Raw genomic sequence first — 11,559 nt, 5'->3', positions numbered from 1 at the left:
TCATGGACTACCAAGTGAAGAACCCTACAAGCATTTGGATGAGTTTCTTGAAGTTTGTTCTACTGTGAAATACATGTACATGCCGGAAGAAGTCTTAAGGCTTAAACTTTTTCCATTCACCCTTAAGGATAAGGTAAAATATTGGTTTAACAATCTTAAGCCTTTTTCAATCACTTCTTGGGCAGAAATACAACAAAAGTTTTTGAAGAAGTACTATCTGGTTTCTAAGACCAATGCTATGAGAACTTCAATTAGAGAATTTATAAATGGGGATGGGGAAACATTCCATGAGGCATGGAAACGCTTCAATGAATTGCTTAGGAAGTGTCCACACCATGACATGCCCAAATGGCAATTAGTCCAATATTTCTTTGAAAGCTTATCGGAAAATTATAAGGGCATGGTTGATGCTTCCATGAGTGGTTCTTACATTGATAGGCATGAGGACGACGTGTGGCGTCTCTATGAAAGCATGAGTGAGAATTCATTGCATAGAAATATGCAAGGTAGGAAGAGTGTTGGCTTACATCAAGTTGACAATTCTAATGAGATAGCAGCCGAGATGAAATCCTTATCTCAAAGGTTTGATCAATTCTTGATTAACCAAAACTCGGTGAATCAAGTATCTTCCTTTCCTTACCATTCTCATCGTGCATCCAATGAATCTTGTATAACTTGTTCTAGTGTTCTTCATTCTACTTCTCACTGTACTCATGGACAAGTGCAAAGTGAACCTAATGAGCAAGTCAATGCAACTTTTGTGAATCAAGGAGGAAATCCTTATGGTACTCATTACAAACCAAGGAGAGGGTTCAAACCCTTCCCAAGGCGGTTTTCAAGGGAAGTATATTCCACCTCCACTTCAAAACCAAGGATCTCAAGGTTATAGACCTTATCAATCACAATGGAATTAATTTGCTAATTCTCATTTTCCTAACCAATCTTATTCTCAAGGTAATACTACAAGTCCCACCTTTGAAGAGAAAGTTTTGAATGCTTTGGGTACTTTAGAGGCTAACACTCAATTGCTTCATTCTCACTCTCAATCTATTGCAAAGCTAGAAACCCAAGTAGGGCATAGCTAGCACTCCCAATGCAAGAGAAAAGGGAAAGATGCCTATAAATGCCCCACCTAAGCAACAATGTGTTGTCAAAACCCATTCTTTATCGGAAGGCCACACCATTGAACATGTTAATGCGGTGACTACCTTGCGGAGTGGTAGGATTGTGGACAATCAAGTTGGAATGTCAGATGAAGAGAGTGAACCGGTGCAACCTCAAGTTGTCACCCGTCCCGTTTCATATCCCATTCCTCCTTCATTACATATACATGATCTTGTAAATGAGAAAGTTTTGAAAGATGTGTATGAAAAAGAAGTTTTGAAAAATGATGTTGAAAAGGTTTTATTGAAAAATGATTTGAAAACTTCTTGTGTTGAAAAAGAAAATTTTGAAAAAGTGTTTAAACCAAAGGTTCCATTTCCGGATGCCCTAAAAGGATCCATTTCAAAAGACAAGCAAAAGATTAAAACCATGAGATTTTGGAAATGTTTAGGCAAGTAAAAGTTAATCTTCCACTATTGGATGCAATCAAGCAAATTCCGGCTTATGCCAAATTCTTGAAGGACTTGTGCACCCAAAAACGGAAGAACAAGAGCCAAGCACCAAGAAAAGTGGTTTTGACCGAGCAAGTAAGCTTAATTTTGCAACATAACACTCTTCCAAAGTTTAAGGACCCCGGTTCACCCACTACATCATGCATTATTGGCGATCATATCATTAATCGGGCGCTTCTTGACTTAGGAGCAAGTGTTAATCTTCTTCCATACTCAGTTTATGTCAAATTGGGCTTAGGTGAATTGAAACCGACGTCGGTAGTTTTACAACTTGCTAACCGATCCATTAAGAAGCCTAGGGGTGTCATTGAAGATGTTTTGATTAAGATTGACAAATTCTTCTTCCCAGTTGATTTCGTTGTCATAGACACAGAACCGGTTCCCAATCCTAAGAGCCAAATTCCCGTTATCCTTGGCCGTCTTTTCTTGGCAACTGCAAATGCCAACATCAATTGTAGGACGGGGGTGATGAAGATCTCTTTTGGCCACATGAAGGTGAAGTTGAACAGACTTTTTAGTACTTTAACTTTTTAGTACTTTAACGTTTATTGGAATTTCTTTTATCTTAGTTAATCAAACACTCATATTTTTTAAAAAGAGCTTCATAGGCTTGGAAGCCCGTTTGAAAATAAGGGAATATTTGATTAGTCAATTGAGCAATTAAGCCTTTGATAACGTACTTTGAATATTTTTGATTAACCCTAAATTAAAATTGTAAGTACTAAATGCTAAACACTAAAATTTGAAAAGATTTTAAAAATATTTATTTTTTAATATTTACCACTTACAAACCTAACTACTTCAAATTCAGCTCTAAAAATTTTTAGTAGTTGAATTTAAGTTTTATAAAACAAGAAAATTGTACATTCTTAACGCTTCACATCTGTATGTTGATCGATCTTAGAGAATTGCATGAAGAAGAGGTCGTTGGTGTTTCTATTGGTTATCTATTCTCTTGCATGTTCATTTTTTTCTAGTTTTCAAAGTTTTATATGAAAACTATGTTCTAACATTTTCAGACTTTCTAGACTTTAATTCCTGGATTTGTTCTGTGATCTTAATTTTGTCATTCAGTTTCGTTTTTGCTTAACACCAAGAGTTTGATTTATTTAATTCCATCAACTCAAGTATTTGTTATGCGATTTACATATAAAAGCAATTGATTTTATATGCTTATTGATGTTGTTTGAGACTAGGGTTGTAAACGAGTCGAGCCAAGTCGAGTAATGGTGTGCTCGAGCTCAGCTCAGTTAGGTAACAGGCTACTCAAGCTCGAGTCGAGCCCAAAAAATTTAGTTCGAGCTTGGCTCGGCTATGTTTGACGAGTTTTGAGTCAGAAGCTCGATGGCTCGTGGGCGACGATACGTAGTGACCCCAACTGTAATCGGACCTAGACACATGCCGAGAGAGAATCCCAACAGCCCGAAAGACCCATAGCGCAACTCTCAGTGCCAGAAATCGGCACAACGATGATGACCGGCAAAGAATCGCCTTGGTCACCGAAAAAGACAGAAACGGCGAGAGAGGGAGCAAACGGCAAGAGATAAAACGGCTTAAAAAAAGAGGGCCGATGGTGACACCGGTAAAGGTTGGTATATATATATATATATATATATATCATGTGTGTATGTGTATATATGTGATACCCCCTAATTTTGGAACACGGATTGATCAAGTCCGCACACAAAATCAGGAAAATATCAAAACAATTAAAGTATTTCAAATAAGCACAGAGTACAAAAAATGAATAATAAGGAATAAATAATTCGCTGAAGAAAAATCTATTAAATAAAAATTGCATTAATAATTCTCCAAAAGTTACCACTCTGAAATCCCGTAAATCAAGGACCCCTAATAACATAAACTAATAATTCAATGATCTCTAAATAAAATCCAGTATCTAACAATTAGAAAATATCCTATATTGAAATAAGAAGAAAGAATGGATAAGTCCTTCAGCTGCGGTTCCTCAACCTTGAGACTTGAACTTCTAATAACCTGAAAAATTAATCGCGGGTTAAACCCTACGAGCAAGTTCTCTCTACCAGACCTCTGAAAACCAATAAATAGATCATCTCTGATCAAAATCAAACCTAATAAAGTACATAATTATATACAATATAATTATCACAACTATTACCAAGTTCATTAATTCCAAAACCATTATCAATGATTAACTAATAATCATACCTAGTCCAATCTACAATTTATTTTAAAGAAACTCCTCTAGCCTTGACCCCATCCTAGACCGCAATTTAATAATTTAAACCATAAAATATAATTAAAAGAACATTATATTAAATTCCAAAACCAATAATGATCTTAAGTATTTAACTCACACAGTCAATATCTAAACTTTGACAAATCATCCATGTCACTACCAGTATTATTTTATTAATATGTATAAAATAATACACCAACCTGTAGGTACTAGACTATTCTACTTTAAGAATATCTAATCATAATCCAACTTACACAAACAGTAACCATAGATGATACATTTTAATCACTTAACACACAACAATATAATTACACTTTGACAAATCAACCATGCCATTATAAATATATTTGTTTATATATTGGCAATTCATCCATGCCTCCATGTATGTATATTTATTTATACATTGGCAATTTAACCATGCCTCTACAAGTATATATATTTATACTAATAAACTAGCAACTCATCCATGCTTCCTATGTATGTATTTTATTCATACAAATACTCAGGCAATATATTTACGCCTATGGCAACTCATCTATGCCTACAATTCAACCATGTATCAACTTTAGACTCAACGATAGCTAATTCATACATAGATATCTCATGTAGAAGCATATGACTAATTTAATAATCTGCCTATCCAGATATATCAAATAAGAATAATAATCTTAAATGATATATATACATACACATAAATAAATATGTATAATACCATCTATAAAAATTCTTGATTATTTAAATCATATATGCATATATATTAATAAATATACATATATACACATCTTTCCATAATTATCCTAATCAATTAAACAATATATACACATATATAAATAATCATATATATATATATATATATATATATATATATATATATTTCCTTCCATCACGTAATATTAATTAATTAATTATACGCACATTAAATACCGTAGTGACACTTTATTGCCCTAAAAACCTTAGAATATCTCCCTGGGTGGTTGGTTTAAACCTTAACAAGCTTGGAATCCAATATGAGAATTCACCGGACCCCTTAGAACCTTTCCGGGACCCTAAATACTTCTCCACGGGCCGCCACGCGCCGCTAAAATCCACCAAACATTCCTCACGCGCTTCCACGCGCCACCACATGCTAATAGGTGACCTCACGCGCAACCACGCGCTGCACGCGCGCCAGCTTCTTCTTCTGGGTGATGTGGCACCTTCTGATTGGCTGTAATCCACCCAGCCGCATGAATGCACCCGCACCGGATCAGCCGCTACTCATCAACACATCCCAGCCCTTTGAAGCTTGCGCGCACTCTACTACTGTGATCCGCAATGCACCGGATCCTTTCTATTGATCAGCCAACATCCAATGGCCTCTGACCTGCTGCGCACTGAAGCTCCATGTGCCGCACCACACTGAATCACCCTATTATTGTTTATGGTTCTGATTCACACACACACCAAGTTACAGTAGGCTGCACCACACTGAACCAACACCCACTCTTTGATGCGCCGATTTCATATATATATATATATATATATATATATATATATATATATATATATCCTAACAAATATATTAAAAATATATATCTCATAAAATTCCTAAAAAAAAAAATACAAAATAATACCAGAAAATTCCACAAATTCTATAAAACCTAACTAATCCTCTTGGGTCACAGTTCCACCTATACATTGATTTTAAAATATATATACAACCTCTATATATACAAATAAAATCCTATAATCCAAACTAATAGTTTATAATAATTCATCCTTTTAAATAATTCGATTTAACCAATAAATATAAAGATATAATAATTCATATTTTTTATTAATCCGTTCTAATTATAATTTAAGTTAATAATTTAATTAAAGCCTTGATATTCAAGGTGAAATACTTATGGGTCCTAAGAGGAAAGTTAGAAAAGAACTTGCCTGAGGTTTCGAAACGAAACCGACACTTCAACTTTCCAATCTCGACGTCCTCTTTCTCTAATCCAGCCTCCTCTTTGTCGGCCTTTTCCTTTTCTTCTCTCTTTAACTCTCTTTTTTTTTTTCTAACGTAAAAACCTTTTAACCATAAACCTTATGTGTATATTTATACACATTAAAACCTAAATCATATTCCAACTAGGACTACCTAATAAGGTAATAATCTTTAAATAATAAATATCCATAAACATATATATATAAACATATATTATATTACACACACACACACACACACACACACACATATATATATATATATATATACACACACACACACATACCTTCCATAATTAACCATTGGTTAATTAAATCCTATACACCTATCTATATCCATAAATATATATCTATATATATATATATATATCTTTTCATAACAATTATTAATTAATTATATTTATATATAATCATATATATTTATAATTAATACAAAAATGATCATTTAAATAATTAAATAATCATGGGCCTTTATTAATTAACCCAATAAGGCTTCATATAAGCCCAATACCACATTTTTTAGTCCAACTTCCCTTAATCCCAAATCCAATTAATTTAAATAAATCAAATAATTAAATAAACACTTAAATAATAAAAACTAAAAACTAATACACTAAGCACATAAACAAAACAATAAATTACAACCAAATTACACCATACCAATAAAATTAACACCCCAACAATTCAATCAATAATTAAGCACACACACAACAATCATCATATCAATAATTCACGAAATATAAATAAAATAAAACAATTAATCTAAGCACTCAATAAAACAAATCAATTAAAAATTAAAATAAACGCAGTTAATTCAAATTAAATCAAATATATCATTTAAAAATAAAATAAAAGTAATTAATTCTAATTAATAAATCCTGTTAATTCAAATTAAATCAAATATATCATTTAAAAATAAAATAAAAGTAATTAATTTCAATTAATAAATTCTTTAAAATATCGGGGTATTACAATATATATATATAAGGAGAGAGAGGAGGGTTGAGTGGTTGGGGATTGGATAGTCAATGATGGAGAGAGAGAACAAATGGAGGCGCAAATTCCATCAACCCTAAACATAAAAGGATTTATATACAAAGACAAGAAAGGCTTATTTGCATAATAACCATAAACTCTATATACAATTACAATATGACCCCAATATAAATATATATCTACATATAAATGTGCTACATACAATTACAATCTGACCCCAACTTTTGTATATATTATAATTGGGTATGTGTATGTATGTGTGTGTGTGTGTGTGTGTGTGTGTATATATATATATATATATATATATATATATATATATATATATATTATAATCGAGTATGTTCGTGAATGCATTATTTAGCCTAGTTCGTGAACGATTCGTGAAAGTCGAATATACTAATTTTTAGACTCGACTCGTTTATAAATCGAGCCTCATAATTCGACTCAAGCTCGGTTCACTAATTTAATAAACGAACTTGAGCCGAGTAATTAACGAGCCGAGCTCAAGCCGTTCGCAAACAGCTTGGCTCGTTTACAGCCCTATTTGAGATTTTCAATACAATCCGCCTTAAGTTAAATCAATTGCGGTGTTGATAGAATTTTACTTTTAGTTTGATCTCTTGTGGTGAATTTTCACTATTTTAATTTTGCTTCTCTAAATTAGCTGTGTATGAGCGAGAAATTAATGTGAAACCAAAGCTCCTTTTAATTATACACAAATAAGAGAAATGATACCGAATCCCTAAAGAATGGATGCATATTATTTAAATTTTTAATCTAGATAAATGAATCTTTAGTTAGTACTAAGAAAAATAAGCAAATTGGTAATTATAAAGAACAAGGCCAAGCAAATAAATACTAAATATTTTAGTAAGAGCTAGCACATAATAATAAACATTAGCATTGCATACTTGCCATCAAAAAAAAAATTTAGCGTTGCATAATTATCGTCCCGTTTACACAAAGTATCACTCAAAGGGAAGACTTGAAGAGACTCAGGAGCATATTTTTCCCACAAAATGACTAAATTGAATCAACCAATAAAACTCTTTCAAGACAAGAAAGTAATCACATTATGAAAAATGAATGATGGCAATAAAATAATAACTTCAGCATTTTTATTTGGGCAAACTACAATGACCTCCCCTGAGGTTTGGACTAATTGTAACTAAATCTGAGGTTTGCTATTTTGTTACAGTGTGACCCCCTGAGATTTTTTCCATTTTGCAATGACCTCCCCTTCATACAAAAAAATAATATTTTTTATCAAAAAATTAGTTTGAAGTGACTAAAATGCCCATCAACAACGTAAAAAGACTCTATTACCCTTGTAATGTAAACAAATGACAACAAAATTCATGTTAAGTGGACCAAACTACCCTTAAACCATTGACTCTCTCTCCGTTCGAACCCACCTCCACTTCTTCACTGCCACTATCACTTCTGCTAAATCCATATGCAACACCCAAATCAAATAATGTGTTTTGTGTGCAAAATTCACACACACACACACACACACACACACACACATATATAATAGATATATGGTTACAAATTCACACACACACACACACACACACACACACATATATATAAAGATTAGACCAGTCCGATCCGAACCAGTCACGGCAGTCCGTCACCGCCGTTGAGCTTCCGAACCACTCACGGCAACCATCATCGTGCCCAGATCCTTGCTTGCCATGAATTTTTCACCACCGCCCGCCGTCCATTACGGCCGAAACATCTGAGCTGCCGCAGCCGAGCCGTCTTCATCCTTGCCGGTCCGTCACCGCCGCTGCACCACCCGCTTAAGGAATTTGTGGTGGCACGGTTGTAGAGCCCTCATCGATCCACCACCACCATCATCGAAACCCAATACCACCACAATCACAACACCGATTGCAGAGCCCTAATCAAACCCACCACCACCACCACTGTAGTGTCTTAATCGAACCCACCACCACCACCACCATCACCGATTCATTCCGATTTCTTCTTCGTCACTCGAGTTCGCCTGAATCAATGGAGTTTCAGTTCGCATGATCTTCTTCGTCACGGTTTGGGTTGAGCTTTATTTTCTTCTTTGCTTCGCTAGAATCAATGGAGCGTCTAACCCTTGCCCTTGGCCGATTAGCTTGCCTTCAATTCGGTTTAACCTAGATGCTTACATTCAAAGCATTGTTGTACAATACGGAATCGCCGGCTGAGGAGATAGGCTTGAGATTGACTATTGGAACCGCTGGCTGAGGAGATAAGCTTGAGATTGAATATTGGAACCGCTGACTGAGGAGATAAGCTTGAGATTGAATGTTAGAACCGCCGGCTGAGGAAATAGGCTTGAGATTGAATATTGGAGATGGGTTTCAATTTTGAAAAAGAAAAAGAGGAGGAGATGGTGTTTGGTAGGGGCGGTGAAGTGATGGTGCTGGGTGGTGGTGGTGGTGGTGGTGGTGGTGTGTGTGTATATATATATATATATATATATTTACAATTTTACACGCATATAACCCATATGTCACTTGCTATATAAACCTACTTTGGCAGTTATGGTGGCACTGTGGGTGGTGATGGTGGTGGAATAAGTGGTCTTGGTAGTGTTACTGGTGGAGGCAAGAGAGAAGAAGAAGAAGAGGATAAATGTTATTGGGTAAAAGGGTAATTTGTTATTTTTAGGTATTTTAATTTTTTAATAATATAATATAATAATGAGGGTAGATTAGTAAATTTACTGCAAAATCTGACATTGGGGGATCTTTGCAATAAAATGACAAATCTCAAGTTTAATTATAATTAGTCCAAACTTCAAGGAAGGTGATTGTAGTTTGCTCTTTTTATTTCAATATGGAAAGCAAACATCCCATCTAATTGAACACGCATCAGCTATGCGTTTAAAAAATAATAACACCACCCTAGTGGTCTGTTAGTCAATTCAACTCTCAATAAAGAGACTTGGAGACTCTTGTTGTGAGAGAGCGCTCTAGATACTACTTTATGTTATTAGTAATACATTTTTTGAAATTGGGCTCGGGCAATGGAATACGTACCTACTGTTCGTTAAATAATAATATTAATAACACCAGCCGATTAGTCGATTGTCAATTCAACCGTTAATAAAAAAACTTGGAGACTCTGGTTGTAAATGGTACGTGTATTATAGAACCGTTATAAGTGCTAATAAATAAATAAATAACTAAATAGTAAAAATAAAAATCTCTTGACACTATTACCCCTTCGCTAATGCATTTCTTGAAATTGGGCTCCGACATTGTAAGACCTAGCCGTGGTTGATCCTCGTGATGTCTTGTATGATTTACCTGTTTAGGGTTTCAATTTGTGCAAAAAGCTACTTTTAGGGAGCTTGACCACATCTATTATCTTTTAAAAGTGGGTTAAGGTTTGGTAATGCAGTTAATTGAGTACTCAAAGAAACCTGAAACGCTCAGCAGATTATATTTATAAGTGGCGTTTCTTCAACAAAAAGAATAAAAAAAATTCAGATAATGAGAATATTTCATTATTAGTTTAGTCTACAATAAATTTTTATTTTTTTTTATAAGAAAAATGTTCATAACAATATTTGTAACATGACAAAGAATTGTATATTATTTTAAATTTATATATAAAAAATTATTCGTGTGTGAATTATTTTTTATACACATCAACCTTAATACAATATACATTGTCAAGTTTAATCGGATCTGTATTCTATTTTTCAAAAATTTATCGCATTGTTTTACTTGTACTGTGTCATGTATGCCTCTCGTATATATGGACTTACTTCATAGTAACATATATATTTTTTAAATCCAATTACTTCATAGCTTTAGAGATTCAAAAATGAAAGGCTCCACTTTAACATTGTTTTGCATTTTCAAAGCCTATTCTGTATCATTAAAAAGAAAATTATTTTTGCATTTTAAAGCAAATCATTTTTGTCAAAATGCACATTTTTTTTTGGCTAGCTCAGCCACCAAGCACATTTTTTTGATAACGGCCCACCTCCACATGCAGCTAAAAATTTTCGAAACAATTTGAGATCAATGATGGCAATAAAAGAACAACTTCCTCCAGCTTCTTGGTTTTCTATACAACTGTTCAGGACAGTTCTATAGTTTTGCAAGATCCCATCTAATTGAACACATACCTGCTGAGGTTTATATATATATATATATATATATATATATATTGCTCTCCTGAACAATCTCCAAATTCAGCATGAGAGCAACAAAAAAACTCCACAACAGCTTTCGCAGGCTACTATTTGAGCAACTCAAGTACAGAAATCAGAAGGCACTAAAAACTCAGATGCTGACCACTAAAAGTCCCGAAATAAGATGCTATATGCAACACACAACAAATTCTGAGTTTTGACATCCATCTAGCACAAAATATTTCCCCGTCGATCATCTCGTGCACAGCAGGTATAAATCAAAGAACTTAAGCACTTGCGAGATAATACAGAAAGTAACGACAGCAGCGAAATGTCAAGTATTCACTAGCAGGGTTTTCTGCAAAAGCAGCTCCCCTGAATTATCGACACAACCAAAAAGATGAAGTACCTTAAATCCTGCATCATTCACTTCCCAGTTATGATATAAAGCCAAAATGCATCAACATGAGCTTGTAGACCAGATTTGTTATATGAAGGAAAGTTCGAAGCCGAATGAACAGACCAACCAGACTTATGGCTATACATTGACAATTAAGCAGAAGCAAAAAAGCAACACACCTCTCAACGTAGAAGGAGAAGCTTCC

At 34.1% G+C, this 11,559-nt stretch overlaps 1 pseudogene; it reads right to left on the bottom strand.

Moving 5' to 3' along the window:
• Window positions 1-243: 243 nt before the first annotated feature.
• LOC132301987 (small nucleolar RNA R71) lies at window positions 244-342 on the bottom strand (annotated as a pseudogene).
• Between the last annotated feature and the right edge of the window lie 11,217 nt (window positions 343-11,559).

The sequence above is a fragment of the Cornus florida genome, unplaced genomic scaffold (assembly GCF_030987335.1).
Source record: "Cornus florida cultivar Cherokee Brave unplaced genomic scaffold, ASM3098733v1 CherokeeBrave_3.0.0_Hap2_Chr03, whole genome shotgun sequence".
Classification (NCBI taxonomy): domain Eukaryota; kingdom Viridiplantae; phylum Streptophyta; class Magnoliopsida; order Cornales; family Cornaceae; genus Cornus; species Cornus florida.
The sequence above is the reverse complement of the archived record's forward strand: the minus strand, read 5'-3'. Positions and strand labels throughout refer to the sequence as shown.